Here is a 9096-nt window from a genome sequence, read left to right on the forward strand (position 1 = left end):
AAACTATATTAAGGTGCAAATTTTATAAAAGAGTTTGATATTTTTATAAAAGATTTGAATATTATAAAAATAGAAGAGAGGGAAGCCCTTTCTTATCCCCCAAAACCGGCCACCCTCTTCCCAAGACACTCCTCTCTTCCCAAAACACATAATCACTTCTTTCTCTCTCACACTCCACTTTCTCTCTCATTTTCTCTCATTTCTGTCTACCTTCACCACTCCATTTTCTCTCTTCCTCTCTCTATACCCATGAAAATTTCCAGAATATAAGTCCAAGAACACACCGCAAACTCAAAATTTTCATCATCTAGTGGTGTTCATTAAGGTAGAACACAATTTCCTTCATTTTCCTTCAAAGTTTTGTTAAATTTATTACACTTTCTTTTTCTTCTACTCCATTCTATTGTAAAATCATGAGCAATTGCACCTACTCATGGTTTTGATGATGGTGGTGGTAGGATTTCATCCAAAAACAACATACATGTTGTAGATGGTGGAAAAACACCACATACATCCAAAGTTTTCTTTCAAAAATGAATTTTGAACATTTCAAACTCATGAATGATCTTCAAACAAACATGCATGTGATGATCTTCAAGCTTAGATGTTAGATCATCAAAGTATGTTGTTAAAAGCTTTCAAACATGTTCATGAAGGATTTATTTCCAAATAAATATGTAAAACTTCTTTTCTAAACAAATCCGATTTTTACCAGATTCCCATCAACAAAATAAGATGCTCTGTAAATTTGCAGAAGATAATTCATTTATCTCGAATTACTATAATTAATGCAAGAAAATAGGGAAATAAATCATATAAAATACTTTCTGAGGTCTATAAATCCTAGTTACATTTGTGGATGTCTCCTATGCTAAATAATGACCTCTCATTAAGTTTCATCGATTTGTGTTACTGTTTAGTATGGCTTTGAGTTTTCTTTTGGTTTATCTCTAATAAATCATAAAACCACTTTAGAAAAGGTAAAATAGATACATAATGGTTTTCGCATCTTCCGCTGTATTTGAAATACTTATAAAAATATTTTCAGAATTTTCCATATTGCATTCCTAATTTGTCCCGATTTTTGTATTTATAATGGCCTAAAAATAGAATAAATAGTTGTGCTCATCCAAAATTCATGAAAATTTACCAGAACACCTTTAGTACATGAGGATGCTAAATAAAAATTTTGATGATTTTTCTCTTCTATATACTATTTGTCTTCTATTTTCCCAAGATTAAATACACTTAAACCCAAATTTTTATTAGAATAAATATTAAAAAATCATAAAATTGGGTTAAACAGTTTATAAATTCATTTTAATATTTTTCCCAACTTAATAATGGTTAATAACAGTGTTACAAAAATTTTGGGCAATTTTGGAAACAATTTTCTATTTATTTCAATTTTTTATTATAATAAATGCATAAAAATCATAAAATTGGGTTAAACAGTTTAGAAACCCATGGTGTATTTGAACCCATGGATCCAAGGAAACGGAAGGCCATGACAATTAGGGTTTACCCTAATTGTAACAACTATATAAGATCATATTATTTGGGAAAAATCGGCCACTATGAATAATAAGACAGCGCTAGCCGATTCTAGGAGTGTGCAAGTTTCTCCCAAGTTATTCTAAGTGTATTTGGTGTTGTGTGAACCATTTGAGATGTCACACTTGAGGCAATAGGCACTCAAGCTTCATGAAGACATTCTACATCAAAGACGTATGTATTATATCTTGTTATATTCATTATTTTGTATGCTAGATTAGGATAATACCTTGGATGTTCATAATTGCATGTATAATAGAGAAAACATAGATCCAAGGTATTTAGGGTTGCATGTACACTTAGGCGTGTTAGAATGCTTAAAACCCAACAGTGGTATCAGGGCCTAGGCTTTTTTCTTGTTATACTTGCAAAAGTAGCTGAAAAAATCGAGTTTTGATGTTGTTTGTGTTGGAATAGTATCTAAGGCTGCACCTATATTAGGCAAGTATTTGACCCGGTTGTGCATGGTCCTTTTGGGTTGCCTTCACCATAGCAACTTGATAGGATGATTTATTAAGAGACAGTAGATATTATTAATATATTATGAGAATAATATAAAGAATAATATATTGTTATTTGATTAATATAAGTCATAGAATTAATTGGAATTAATTTGGTGACTTAAAGAGATTAATTAAATAAGAGGGTATAAACTGTCAATTGTTTGATAGTTAAACTTGAGACTGTAAAGCCATATAGATATGGATTGGACGAATTATAGGAGCTAAAGGATAGCTCAAAATTGTCCATGATGTTATCTAGGAGTGGATTTGGATAGCCTTAAGAGAAGATTATCCAATAGGGTTTAAACTGTAACCCATAAGGAGTCTACAAGTATAAATACACTCTATGGCTGATGGAATTCGATACTTCACCTAAAGTAGAGAACCTCTGGTCGAATTCCATTCCCTCTCCTCTCTCCCAAATCATCCTCCTTGCTTTGGTGTTTGTAAGCCATTAGAGGAGTAACAATTGTGACTCTAGAAGCTCCAAGACAACAAGGTCAACAAGGAATTCAAAGGTATGATTTTAGATCTGTTTCAATGTTGTTATTTAGCCTAAATAGTTATTAGAAGTCTTGGATTCGAAGCATGTTTAATTAGAAAGCCTAGATCCAAGCATTAGGGTTTTGCATGAGCACATAGGAAAGTTCTTATGGCTAAAACCCATTAGTGGTATCAGAGCCTAGCTTGGTTTTCATTAAATTGTTGCTTGATTAACTGAAACAAACCTTCAAAATTCGAATTTTTGGTTTCTGAGTCTCGGACTCGGCGAGTTCCAAAGTGGACTCGGCAAGTAGGCCTGACTCGGCGAGTCCCTTTGTGCACTTGGCGAGTCCAAGCGTCAGGAATGGCCAGATTCGGGATTTTTTCATAATTATCTGATGGAAACTTTCCTTAATCTAATTAGATCAACACTAATCTGATTTTTTGATATATATGACTATAATCTTGATCTAATTAAAGGTATTTATCATCTAATAAAATATTTAATTTCCTTATATGATAATTAATTAATTATTTTGATTATTTTGGTAATTATCTTCAAAGAAATCTTGAATAAATCAAATATGGATAATTAGAAAATTAATTGTTAATTGAACTTATTTGTTATTTTATCCTCCATGTTTTAAATGTTTAAAAACTTGTCCTCAAATTTTGAAATTTATATTTTGTGATTAAAATTTTTAATTTAGACAACTTAAATTTCAAACCCTAGATTTTAAAAGGTTTAAAATACAACCCTATACAAATATAATATTACAAGAATAATATATATATATATATATATATATATATATATATATATATATATATATATGTACACTCACACCAAAAGCTTGCTTGATCGATGGAGGGTCGTTAGCCGAACGGATAGGATAGGGCAACCTCATCCTCTCATTAAAAGTATAATAAGAAATATAAAGTAACTACATATTTTAAAAAAAAAATTCGCAATCTTAGTTACTTTAGGAAAAGTGAATTGATGCAATCCCATGAAATTACACTTTGCACCCTTGCTAAGAAGTTAGTGGAGCGTGTGTGGTTTACCGGCACACTAATTGGTTCTAAGCAAAGGTGGCAAAGGGTGATTCATTGTTTATCATAGTTCGATGGAGCGTGTATGGTTTACCGGCACATCGAATAGGTGATCGTTACAATGAAGGCACCACGTGAATTTGCATGGTAATTCACACCCGCTTTGTGATCATCGGTATCCCAGTAACAAACAAGAGGGGCATATCGAGATTTAAACAAGCCATTGAATAGTTTCAATGAATCTCATCCGAACCTAGGAATTCTCAATACACTTAGGACTAATAGTTTTAGGTTTTGTGATAGAGAATTAGTGAATCGTCATTCACTTACCTTCAATTTATTTGCATGTTAGATTACGACATCCCTTTTCTAGTATGTAAATGTTATTGTTGGATCCTAGCCCTAATTTTTCTTATTGGGTGATAATTAGGGATTCTTATTCTAATCTATCTTTGTCCTTTCTTCCTTTTGTAGATGTCGAACGCAAATAACGATGTTGCTAGTTCTTTCACGTTGATGAGCCCTTGCCAAAAGGTCACCTTCGATGGAACGAACTTTAGCGAATGGATAAGACACATTCGCACCATTGCTCGCTATGAGGATAAGGAGTATGTCCTCGATGAGAAGATCGAGAAAATCAACCCTGAAATCACTACTCCCGCCGAAATCACCGCTTTCGAAACTCACGAGCGTGATGCGACGAAAGTGCATTGCATCATGATTGCGACAATGAACTCTGAATTCCAAAAGTCCTACGAGGACATGTACCCGTACGAGATACCACCAGAACGCGAGACAAGAACGTGAGACAAGACTTATTGCATCAAGACTTATTGGAGAGATACCACTAGAACGCGAGACAAGAGCGTTATGAGATTTTCACCAACATGATTTCCGCTAAGATGGGTCATGGAGAATCTCTTACCATGCACTTGCAAAAGATGCAAAGGTATGTCGACCGCCTTCGCAAGTTAAATGTTGACTTTGGAGAAGACTTGGCGATCGACATGGTGCTTCACTCTTTGCCTCCGATGTACAATCAATTAAGGATGACCTACCACATCAACAAAGAGGAGCTTACCCTAAGCAAACTCCAAGGTCTCTTGAGGGTCGCTGAGAGCAACTTCAAAGACAAGTCTGTTGCACCAACTCCCAATCCACCCGCTGCTCCTATCTTGGCTATTGGTCAAGGAAAGGGAAAGAAGAGGAAGGCTTTGTCTAAGAACTATCGCAAGGTTAAAGCCCGAGATGGTGCCTCTTCTAGTGGGACCAAAGTTGATCCCGCTAAGCCCTGCCCTAACCTAAAGGAGGCAGAGTGCCACCACTGCCACAAGATCAAGCCGTCTTTCCCAGGTATATACACAATTAAATCTAACGATTCTAATCATGCTATTTCTTGGGTTCTTGATACCGGTTGCGGTTATCACATTTGTTCTAATGTGCAGGGACTAAGAAGAAGTGGGGATGTGGAGCAAGGAAGGATAAATCTAATCATGGGAAACAGAAGATCGTCACCTGTGACCAAGATTGGAGTGTATTCTTTAGTGCTTAGGAATAATTTATGTTTAGATTTGAACGATTGTTGCTATTCGCCAGAAATGGCTAGAAACATCATTTCTTTTCATGGTTTGTTTAGACAAGGTTTTAGATTTTCTTTTAATAATGAGAATGGTTCTATTTTAGCTTATCTAAATGGTGTCTTTTACTTTGAAGCTATACCATGTAATGGAATATATGAAACTGTTATGATTGTTGATAACTTAGGAAATGATGTTTTGAACATAGATTCTTCCACTAGTATGGATAAAGCATCCTTGTGGCATTGTCGCCTTGGACATGTCAACAAGAAACGCATAGCCCAACTCCAAAAGGACGGTGTGTTGGAGTCATTCGACCTTAGGGAAAATGACACATGCGAGTCTTGTTTGCTTGGAAAGATGACTAAGTCACCCTTCGTTGGTTCTTGCGAAAGGGGTGAGGGTCTATTGGACTTAATACATACCGATGTATGTGGACCGTTTAGATTAACCACGAAGGATGGAAACCGCTTCTACGTGACTTTTACCGATGACTATAGTAGATATGGGTATATCTATTTAATCAAGCAAAAGTCAGAAACTTTTGAAAAGTTCAAAGAGTTTAAGAATGAAGTGGAGAATCAATTGGGCAGGAAAATCAAGATGCTTCGATCCGATCGAGGAGGAGAGTACCTAAGTCTTGAATTCCACGATTATCTCAAGGAGTGTGGAATAGTTTCGCAATTGACGCCTCCTAGGACACCGCAGTTGAATGGTGTGGCAGAAAGGCGTAATCGAACCTTATTGGATATGGCTCGCTCTATGATGAGTCGTGCTTCACTATCAATCTCTTTTTGGGGGTATGCCTTAGAGACTGCCGCCCATATCCTTAACCGAGTCCCTACTAAGAAGGTTGCCAAAACACCTCACGAGATGTGGACAGGGAAAGCTCCCTCGTTGGCACATATCAAGGTTTGGGGTTGTGAAGCCTTCGTAAGACGAGACACTCACGAGAAGCTCGAACCTCGAAGTGTGCGATGTATTTTCATCAGCTACCCGCAGACATCCTTTGGATATCTCTTCTATAGACTGAAGGACAATGTTGTCTTTGTTGCGAGGAGAGGATTTTTCCGAGAGCGAGAACTCATAGGCCAAGGAGACAGTGGGAGGCAAATCGATCTTGAAGAAATTCAAGAATCGATAGATGAAGGAACCTTTACCGCTGGCACTCAACCCGAGGAGGAAACTCCGATTGAACCGATTGATGTATCGTTACCTCTTAGACGTTCCGAAAGAGTTAGGTTTCAACCCCAGTTATATGGTTTTCATAATACTACCGAAGGGGACATGTATATTAGTGATAGTACACTAATAAACCTTGATGAACCTAATAGCTTTAAGGAAGCCATGGCAGGCCCGGAGTCTGCGAAATGGAAAGAGGCAATGGATAGCGAGGTCCAATCCATGTATGATAACCAAGTTTGGAATTTGGTTGATAATGTATCCGGACATAAGACCGTCGGGTGCAAATGGATCTTCAAGAAGAAGACCGACGTGGATGGAAAAGTACACACGTATAAGGCACGATTGGTTGCGAAGGGCTTTACTCAAACTCCCAGAGTTGACTATGATGAGACCTTCTCACCAGTTGCGAAGATCAAGTCTATTAGAGTGATGCTAGTTATTGCCGCATTTCATGATTATGAGATTTGGCAAATGGATGTAAAGACCGCTTTTCTTAACGGAAAGTTGGCTGAGGATGTTTACATGGCTCAGCCAGAGGGGTTTGTGGATCCGAAGCATCCGAATAGAGTGTGTAAGCTTGAGAAGTCCATTTATGGACTTAAGCAAGCATCTCGCAGATGGAATCTTTGCTTCAATGAGAAAGTCAAAGAGTTTGGATTTGTACAAAGCGAGGATGAATAATGTGTATATGTCAAAGACAATGGGATTATAGTAAGCTTTCTCGTTCTATATGTCGAAGATATATTACTCATAGGAAACGACGTCCCGACTCTGCAGGAGGTTAAGTCCTGGCTCGGGAAGTGCTTCGCTATGAAGGACCTCGGAGAGGCTTCTTATATTTTGGTAATAAGGATAGTAAGAGAGAGAAGTAAGAGAGTAATAGGACTTAGTCAGAACACTTACTTAGAAAAGGTACTAAAACGTTTTAGTATGGAGAAGTCGAAGAAGGGAGAATTACCGATACAAAGTAATGCCAAGTTGAGTAAGACTCAAAGTCCGAGTACCGAAGCTGAGTTAGCAGAAATGAGCCAAGTACCATACGCTTCCGCAGTTGGCTCAATCATGTACGCTATGACTTGTACTCGCCCTGATGTAGCCTTCGCTTTGAGCATGGTTAGCAGATATCAAGGGAATCCTGGCAGAGCACATTGGATTGCGGTGAAGAATATTCTTAAGTACCTTCGGAGGACGAAGGAATGGTTCTTAGTCCTTGGAGGGAGTGATGACTTAAAGGTGCGAGGGTATAGTGACGCCAGTTTTCAGACCGACAGGGACAACTACCGTTCGCAGTCGGGCTGGGTCTTTACCCTAAATGGTAGAGCGCTGACATGGAAGAGTTCCAAGCAGGAAACCGTAGCTGATTCAACGTGCGAATCAGAATACATTGCAGGGAGCGAAGCGTTGAAGGAGGCAATATGGCTAAAGAACTTCATCAGTGATCTTGGAGTTGTACCTGCCATAAAGGAGCCCATGGAGATTTTCTGTGATAATGAAGGAGCGGTTGCCTTGACCAAGGAACCGAGGGATGATGGTAGATCAAGACATATCAATAGAAAATATAACTTCATTAGACATCGTGTAGAAGAAGGACAACTCATAGTGAAGAGGATATCATCAGAAGATAACCCAGCAAATCCGCTTACGAAGGGATTGAGTAGGGTTAAGCACCTGCAACATGCTAGGAGTATTGGGCTGAAGGATGATATTAGCATAGATTAGATAGTGTTAGAAACGTGTAATAGGTAAATGTAATTAACATTTGATGATTAAATAAAGTAGTTTTATTTATGAGTAATGTAACTATATTATGTTAATTGTTTAACTATTGTTTCACTTTGCATGTTTTGACTTCCAGAATAATTGAGTTTATTAGGAATAATTGAATTATTCAAATTGTCCACAGTCGTTCATATGTTGGAAGTAGATGTGAATAAAGATTGTCATGAATTGGTGTGTAGATTGTCTAAATGGTTTTAGACATAGCAAATGATTGCTACAACGTTCATGAGTGCTTATGAACTGGTTTTGAGCATTGGAAGAAACCCGCGCTTGCTGGAATCACCTTATGGAATAAGATATAAAAGGCTGATCACAAGACGATAATATCATATAGTCTTAAAACCTATATATATGGTTTGTTATTTGTTAATTGATTGTACATTGATAATGCGAAAACACATCAGTAACTTGTTGTTATAAAACACATTGTTGTGTATAGTGAGTTAATGAATAAGTAAATGCATATAAGTCGAACTTTATCTGTAACTTTTATCTAAGAAGGTAAAAGCGATATCTCGGCCGCTCGATGATTTGATTTGACTTATGTGCCGGGCCCGGTCAGAATTGAGTTGATGCGTTCGATTAAGTTCTATGTCGAATAAATCAGAGATCGAGAAACCTAAATGCTTGACTAACCATTCCATAGGATTGTCAGCATGATATCCAACAGAGGACTGTAAGATCCCTTATCTAAAGGACAAGATTGATTAGATCAGAGTTTGACAGCGTCTTTGAGAGCTACGATTGCAAACCGAATTGTACTTGTGCATATAGTTACTAGACTTATCCAAGTGGGAGACTGTTGGAATAGTGTCTAAGGCTGCACCTATATTAGGCAAGTATTTGACCCGGTTGTGCATGGTCCTTTTGGGTTGCCTTCACCATAGCAACTTGATAGGATGGTTTATTAAGAGAGGGTAAATATTATTAATATATTATGAAAATAATATAAAGAATAATAT

This window comes from Lactuca sativa, chromosome 1, assembly GCF_002870075.4.
Source record: "Lactuca sativa cultivar Salinas chromosome 1, Lsat_Salinas_v11, whole genome shotgun sequence".
NCBI lineage: Eukaryota > Viridiplantae > Streptophyta > Magnoliopsida > Asterales > Asteraceae > Lactuca > Lactuca sativa.